The sequence below is a fragment of the Quercus suber genome, unplaced genomic scaffold (assembly GCF_002906115.3).
Source record: "Quercus suber isolate HL8 unplaced genomic scaffold, Cork oak 2.0 scaffold_275, whole genome shotgun sequence".
NCBI classification, from domain to species: Eukaryota; Viridiplantae; Streptophyta; class Magnoliopsida; order Fagales; family Fagaceae; genus Quercus; species Quercus suber.
In genome coordinates this window covers 919,110-928,165 of record NW_027069731.1, presented here as the reverse complement: position 1 = coordinate 928,165, position 9,056 = coordinate 919,110, and positions in this window count along the sequence as shown.

Below are 9,056 nucleotides of genomic sequence, written 5' to 3'. Positions count from 1 at the left end.
AATTGTTTAAATTGCAAGATTTTGTAATTTAAAATTATGTATAAAAATAAGCTTATAAATTATATAATAAATAATATCCGATAGATATGAAATTTGACATGTGTATTAAGAGCATAAAAATCATACAATTTATCGGTTAGATTCTCAAAATATATAGTAAAATTTATTTTATTAAATAAGGTTGTAACCTTAGGCTACAACCACTTTTGTCACTAAACTTTGTCTATATAGGCAAAACTTATAGAAAATTCAATTAGATTATATTATTGAAGTCCAATTTTGCATCATGTGTCATAAATTATTTATTTTTAGAGAGAGTTTTATTTTTTAATTTTATAGTCAAATGTGGGATCACATCATAAATATTTATCTCAGTGAGTTATTGCATACAAAAAATCAAAAAGTCTAGAATTAATGAATTGAAAAAAAAAATTAATTGACAATTTACATTTTCTATCTAATAATATTCTTATAAGACTTTTTAAAAAGTTAAAAAAAAATAAGAATGACTATCAATAATATTTAAGTTATATATATGTAAGAATCATACTATGCATCTTAATGTATATCTTTTAAGTATATCCATGCATATGCATAGGGTTACAAACTAGTTTATTTAATAATAAAGATTATATTTCTTATATTTAGGAGTGTTCTTATACAAAAACAATGGTATCGAAGGAAATGTATTCTTCAGAACTATGGGTTATCTGCATACTTATCACAATTGAGAAAGACACATTTGTGGATGAAAGCATATTAAGATCTGTACACCCAATAAAAAAATTGTATTAATAACTTCTTCTTTTTCTTTAAATGGATTAATTAAGTTATTTTTTAGTATAATTAATTAATTAAGTTACATTTAGAGTAGTTTGTAATTGTTTATATATCCAAAATCAACCTAATAAACACCTATGAGCACAATCATACACTTCTTTTGTCAGTTGGATTTGGAATAATAGAATCTTCCACCCAAATTTTCACTGTTACTTATGTGTATGTGATGTTGTTGGTCCAAAGTGAGAGAATTTTTGAGAGCAAAATGTTAGAGATATTAAAAGTCTCACAATTTTTGTCATAAACTCGTCACATGATAAGTTGTGAATGGTGGAGGTCAAATAGTGGGTTCACATTTCTACCATTCACGATTCGTCATATGACAAATTATGACAAAATTTGCGAGATTTTATGTGTTCTTAACATTACTCTTTTCGAGAGAGTAAGTGAAATTATATGTGAAAGATTCAGTGTCAATAATAGCACCACGGTTACAATTTCTCATAATAGTCCAATCCTCAATGATTGCATCATCACTTTATGCATAATGGGTTTTAAGGGAAAACAATTATGCGAAGTTATAGATGTGTCATAATTTGCTTCTATGAGCATGAAATATGTGAGAATCTATATGTGCTAGGCACAATGTCAGCCAGTGGAGAAGATATTTTGGTCACACTGTCATAGATACATGCCTTCTCTCTGATATTGACACTTGGTACGTCAAACCTTTTTTAGAGTCTGCCATTCAACTATTCGTTATTCTTTCTCAGTTTCTCCTAAGAATCTGAATATTTTATGCCAATGGATTTCTATGCCTGTGATACCCTTTTTCCCTTTCTCTTCTTTTGTTACAGGTCTGCCCTCTCCCATTAAAGTTAGGGAGGAAGAAAACTGAATCACATATCTCTTTATCTCTTTATCAATGCAATGGTAATGAGAAATATTCTGGGGGTCTCAATCAAAGTGTGAAAGCATTGAGTACATCAACTAAAATTGAAGATACTTTCATACTAATGACAAGTTGGATCCCAAAATCTATAGAATGTTGACCATTTTCATATCATATAGTAAGACATTTTAAAAATCCATAGAATTGTAATGATAGTGCAAAGGTTTGCAAATGGTAATGAAACACCCATGAGAAATGATAAGGAAGGAAAAAGAACAATGGACTGCTAACAAGCATTAGCAATTGCATTGGCAGGGATAATGTTTGAGTACCAAGATCAAAATAACACATGTAATGGATATCAGCTAAGGATCCACTATTTCAACNCTGACAAATTAAACGATCAATTCTGCACTGCAAGAATTAATTCTGTCACTAATTTTGTTGGGTGGAGCTTATATCTATTGCATTAGCGCATTGGACACGTGTCTGAATTTCAACGTGTCTAGTGCATTTTTACACTGAATACAAACTGTGTCCAATTTTGTTAATGAAGCACTTACATTCATGCCAAGAAAGCTTCCCTGAGGTGAAAGGCACCCGAAAGTATCTCACAGGAAGATTACCTAAAATTTTAAAACTGAGAGGATTTGGTCGTTAAGCCTATGATTGGTAACAGCAAAAAACACCTCATTCTTGAGAGGATTAGATGACAACCCAAAAAGAGTTATATTCAATGAGAATCTGTTTGAGAGCTATAATTGATTTTAAATTTGACCCAACAAAGATCATAAAGTCATCGGCAAAGGTAAGGTTGGCAATATTTTGCTTGGAAGTTAGAACACTTGGGATCATACACTTTGGCCTTTATTGTTCATAGCAGTAGCATTAAGGAGAGAAGAACAAAGTAAAGGGATATTGGATAGTCCGTTCCTCTAAATACCTAACTAAAGCTTCCAATGGTGCCAAAAACAAGGATGAGATTCCATTCAACAGAGTCAGAGCTAGTTAAAAAAGAAGAAAAAAGAAGAAGAAGCCCATGCATCACATGATTGAAGTGGCATATATTTAAACGAACAAAGTTTAACTATAGTTTCATTTAATATCTTTTTTATCAAATATAAATTTTGATAAATTCACTATTGGATAACATTTTTTATTTTTTATTTAATATTTTCCATGGCTTTTCAAAAGATAAAAAATCAATAACTATGATATCAATTAAATGTTTATAAAAAATAAATTTATGGATAAAATAGTAAATAATATCCAATTGGTACGAAATTTGATATGTCAATAAAGAATATAAAGAACATACAATCCAACTATTGAGTTTTCAAAATCTCTAACCATGTTAATTTTTTTAGTGAAAATTGCAGCCATTTACTATAACAAAGTTTATTGTTAAGGTCATCAAATAGCCCATGGCCCACAGCCCGACCCAGAAACCCGACGGCCCACCGGGCTAATGGGCGGCCCAGCCCGTTGTTATTGAGGCCCATGGGTAGCCCACTAGCCCAGTGGGTCAGGCCATGGGCTATTTTTTATGCCCATGGGTACCCGGTGGGCTAGCCCAGTAGCCCAACCCGTGCCCAGCTCGTTGGCCTAACCTATTAGCCTAGTTTAATAACTCATAATTCATAACAAAAATATATAGGAAGTGTATGAAGGATTGATCTTGAGATATCATAGAGGAATTTCTTAAGAGAACTCCTCAACTATTAAGATATCCAAAGTAATTGTGCTAAATTTAGTTTACTAAATATATATTTTCTAGTAGTCTATCAAATTTGAATTAACCATTTGACATTTTTTTATTAAAGATAAAAAAAAAAAAAACTATTTAAAGCCTTAATAAATAAAAAATTAAATAGGTTTTCATCAACAAAACAAAAAAATAAATAGATTTGATTGTAAAAAATTTGTAATTAAGTATTAAATTATTTAATTCTTTCCTTTAAAAAAATAGATTGATTATTTCCTTATAAAAAATTGATTCTTTCTTTATAAAAATAATAAAATAATATGCTAACACAAGTCCATGGGTGACCCATTAGGCCCAACCCGATAGCCCAACTCGCTAAAAACAAAATGGGCATTGCCCATGGGCAGGGTCATGGGCTAAGGTTTTCTCTTTCGGCCCAGCCCGACCCGGCCCATTAACTAGTTAATAGCCCATTATGCCCAGCCCATTGTGCCCATGGGCCAAGTAAAAATGGGCCGGGCCGGCCCGACCCGGCCCATTGACAACCCTTATTCAGAAAGAAATAGACTAAGTCATGGGCCAATATAAAAGCTTCTAAAGTAGGTGGACGTAGTCTATGGTTATAAAAGCTTCCAAGTATAACCCACCTAGGCCTGTGTTTCAGACTTTCAGTTAACGGTCTATATCTAGGCCCAATAGCCTAATACACTCCTTTATGTTCCATTAATCGGTAACATAACAATGATTTTATTTTTGTTTCAGCTAAAGTTGCAATGTACAGTCCCTAAAGTTTGAAAGTAGTTAAATTTTATATCATAAAATTTCATAATTTGGAATTTTACTCTTGGAGTTCTATTCTGTTTGCATCAGCAATCCTTTCATCCAAATTTTCTATTAAATACCACATAAACTTATTATGTATGTTTAGTTTGTCTAATAAAATGATGCCATGTCATTTTTAATTATTTAATTTTTTTTAGACTACAAAAATGATGTGACATCAATTTATTAGACAAATTAAACAAGTGTAGCAAGTTTATATAACACTTAATGGAAAATACGAATAGAGGGGTTGCTAATGCAAACGGAATAGAATATTAAGAAGTAAAATTTAAATTCTGAAACTTTAGATGCAAAATTTAAACACCCCTAAACTTTAAGCATGTAATTTGCACTTTATCCTTTTGTTTTTTAAGATACGTAATTAATGGAGAAATAGGAGGTGGGTTGTAACTTGTAACTTTTTTTTTTTTGTTTTGAGGAAATGTAACCCGTAACTTGTAAGCATGATTAGTTTAAGAAGCCGAAACAAAATACGAAGCAAGTTTCTATATTGGAAAAAAATTATTTTTACATTGCACTATTCATGTAAAGTGTATATTGTAGTTATAAGAATTGTACACTTTTTCTTGAAGGGTCAAATATTAGTCACATTTTTATCTACAATGTACAATTTATCTGGTACTATTCATGTAAAAGCCCTTCTGTATTTTCAAACCAGTTTTGATAAATACAATCAAATTTTCATTTCAATTCCATTTTGTCTAGTGTTGGAAATTGAGAGGCTTGGGCAAAGTGGCCAGCCTTTTTTCTTCACTTTGCAGTTCCAGCAATGCGGCTTTTAGCAGTAATTTTGTGCGGCCCTTAACGCCACACGGAGCATCCAGTCAAAATCAATTACATCACTTCCTCTTCGTAGCTTAATCGACTTTACACACGTGTGTAGTGTGTGTATATATATATATATATATGCTAAGCTGTCACCAGTGGTATGTCTTCGGTATCAGTCAAACTATTACATAGATGATAGATTGTATCAAATACGTTATCTCACTGGCCATTTACATGTATTTCGTATCCTACTAGTGGATGACCACCTAATAAGAAACTAAACTGTTTTAATTTCATTTCACAACAGTCAGCCCAATGTTTGAGTGGGTTTTCAGCCCCGCGTATAATGCACATTGTAGCATTTCTTTGCCATGTCAAACAACAGGTTAGATTTGAATGTTCCATTTGGGAAAAATTCTTACGGTTAGATTTGAATGTTCCATTTGGGAAAATTTCTTACGGTTAATGTACTGCTCCTTAAAACACAATGTTCATCATTTTACATATGATATACACAATTTTTTGAGCATGTTCACACTTATTATTATTATTATTATGAGTTTAAATTCGGTCAGGCTGTGGCGTAAAGGTTTTACGCCAGCCAATAGAACATAGCCACGTCATCTTCTTTTGAGTGATAAGTTAAATTCCTCTCCAAACACAGAACGAAATAAGAAAACCCACAGAAACCCACAGCCCTGCTTCCTCCCTCTTCCATCTTTGCTTGCCCAAACCTCCACCACACCACACAATTCAATCATCAAAAACAAAGTACTTCCATGGGTCTCGAATGTTCAGGATGGCTTTGACCTTGTGAACGCCATAGGAGGTGGTGATTTTGATATATGAGGGGTTGAAGGAGAGAGGTATCCCGATCAGTGGTTCGGTTGAAGATTCTGACACTGTTGGAGAAAAATGCGAATTGGAAGCTGAGGAAATCGTTGGAGTGGGAGACAATGACATTGCTGGAGGATAAAGGCTGCTCGAGAATGACGTCATTGTAATGCTGGGAGTACAAGATTTCGGGTTTCCAAAATGGGTTTCGGAAAAAGCTGTTGCGGTGGGGAAGTTGAGGAATAAGAATAAGAAGTGAGTGTGAATTTCAATTTCTTAGGATTTGGAGAAGAAGAAGAACAACAACATGAATTTGATCCCATTGATGTGAATTAAAGATTACAAGAATGAAAGAATTACTCTCTGATAAGATTAACAACATGAATTTGAGCCCATTGACGTGAATTAAGATTACAAGAATGAAAGAATTACTCTCTAATAAGATTGAATATTACTCTCATGGAAGAGGGAGGAAGCAAGGCTGTAAGTTTTTGTGGGTTTTCTTATTTCATTCTGTGTTTGGAGAGGAATTTAACTTATCACTTAAAAGAATATGACGTGGCTGTGTTTTATTGGCTGGCGTAAAACCAGTGTTTTACGCCACAGCCTAACTGAATTTAAACTCTATTATTATTATGGTAAATTTCACTAACATATCATGAGATTTGGTAGGGTTGTCCACGGGTCGGTCTGGGTTGGGTTTGTGCCCAACTGGGAATCGACCCGACCAAATTGGGTCTCCTAAACCTGAACCTGCCGCCGACCCGCTGATGGCAGCGGTTCGGGTGGTCGGATGTTAGCGGTTCGCCGGTCGAGTATCGGTCGATTTCGAACTGTGTAAATCATTGGATTTTGCAGAAATCATCGCCGGATTTCTCCGAAATCTCTTGGCAAATCTCAACGAGATTAGGCCAGATCTGACCGGATCTTAAGGAGATCTTGGCAGATCTCAACTAGATTAGGTTGGATCTTGAAGAGATCTCGGCAGATCTCAACGAGATCAGGCCAGATCTCAAAGAGATCCGGCGAGATCTCAGTGTAAAATCGGAGGAAAATAAATAGTAACCATTTTCTGATGTGTTTCTCGGTCAAGTCAGTTGAAAATTGGTTTTTCATGCTCAAAACTGTCAACCGACTCGTCGGTCTCAGGTTTTATGGGCGGAGACTTGCTGCCGACCGTCACCAGCGTCGAGTCGATCAGTTTTTAGGCCGGGTTGGACGGGTTGGTCGGGTTTCGGGTTTGCTTGGACACCCCTAAGATTTGGGTCAATACCAATCAAGTCTAAGACATTTTAAAATTGACTAATTTCTTTCCTAAAACCAATTTAATACCTAACCATGTTAGCCCTCCGTTACTCATTTTTCTATGTTCGTTCTCAAACATCTCTTCTTTAAGCTCTCTCTCTCTCTCTCTCTCTCTCTCTCTCTCTCTCTCTCTCTCTCTCTCCTATGACTCTGTTTCTCTCAGGCTCACTTCTCTCTCTCGTTCCTCTCTCTCTAACCCAACCCACTCTCCTCTCTTTGACTCGCCTTTAATTGTCTCTTTCTACTCTCAAGCAATGACAATGGTATGGTGGGTTTGTTGTGTGGGTTTCGGAGTTTTCTATTTGGTTTTTATGGTTGGTGGTGGTTTTCGATGGTGATGGTGGGTTCCGATCTGGGGTTGATTTGTAGTGGGGGTGGTTATGAGTTCCAATGTGGTGGTGGGTTCGCTATGAGTTTTTTGGATTTGGGTTTTGTTGCTATGGGTTTGGCTAAGTTTTGTGGCCAGTGGTGGTTTTTAGTGGTGGTGGTGTGTTTCGATATGGGGTGGATTTGCGGTGGGGATGGTGGTGGGTTTGCTATGGGTTTTTTGGATTTAGGTTTTGTTGGAGAATTTGGGTGGGTAAAATTGGGTTGTTAGCATGGGTGGCACTAGTTATAGCCCAGGGGATTCAAACCCCTTGACTTGGCAAAAAAGAATATATAATATATAAAATTTTTATTTTTATTTTGTTTTGACCCTCTATGATTAAAATTTGAACACTTTGACCATAATTTTTTTTAAGCACAGCTAAAATAAAAGGGGGGGCGGGGGGGATTACAACTTACGCACATGTGGTTTGGCCAAAATTTAAGTTGTTTACCTATTGTTTGAAATTTAACACATACCCATTTAAAGTTTAACCAAAATTTAAGTTGCCTACCTATGATTTGAAATTTCATGATGCAAGTGTTCCAATGAATAGTTTTTGATCTTATTTGATCTTGTATTTTTATGTTTTTTGTGTTTTTGGAAGAGTCATAAAAGTTGAGCAAAATTACATATTTAGCTTTATTTTTTTAATAGATGTTGGTTATAGAAATCTAACTAAGCTAACCTCAGGTGGGTAAAGAGTCAAATTTCAAATCACAGATAGGCAACTTAAATTTCGGCCAAACCACAGGTGGGTAAATTGTAATTTGCCTTTTAAAAAAAAAAAAAAAAAAAGCCTAACAGCAAGCCAGTTTAATCTAAAACCTTGAAAATAAAAATTAGCTGCTGAATCTAAAGTGCTTTTTGTGAGAGACCGCAACTTCTTGAGAGGGTGCTCTCAAAAAAGAGATTTGGGTGTTTTGAAGGGCACCTCTCTTTTTGGGTAAATGGTGTGGAATCGCCACTTATTTTTTATACAAAAAAATAAGAAAAAATTAGGTACAAATTTACATGACTAAATTGTTCCATTCTTATTGATTGAATAAAAATACAAACTTAATAAGTTGAGTATTACATGACTTTGGGTCCTAGTTACAAACTACCAAAAATACATGGTTTTTTATTCTAGTTACAATCTACCCAAAAAAAAAAAAAAAAAAAGCCTAGGTCTACCTATCCAAAGATACTAAATTCGGAAGCTACATTACGGAATGAGAAGGTGTTAGGCATCTATTTTGCCCAAACAGAGTCTGGTCTTCTAGACTCTCATGACCAATATACCCATTTATGCATGATATGAATGACATGTTGCAAACATGAAACACTTAACTAAACTAAGTCACATACGTCTAGTTCATGAATGTGTCCTCTTCTTTGTTAAAAATTCAGATCTGTTGTTGTGGAAAAAAAAAAAAAAATTTTGATTTGGTTCATAAAAAAAAAAAAAAAAATATCTAATTTGTTTTGGAATAAAAAAACTAGCTTTGGCGAAGAAAAAATCAGATATGTTTTGTTAAAAAAAGGGTCTTTTGCTTAAAAAATATCAAATCTGTTTTGGA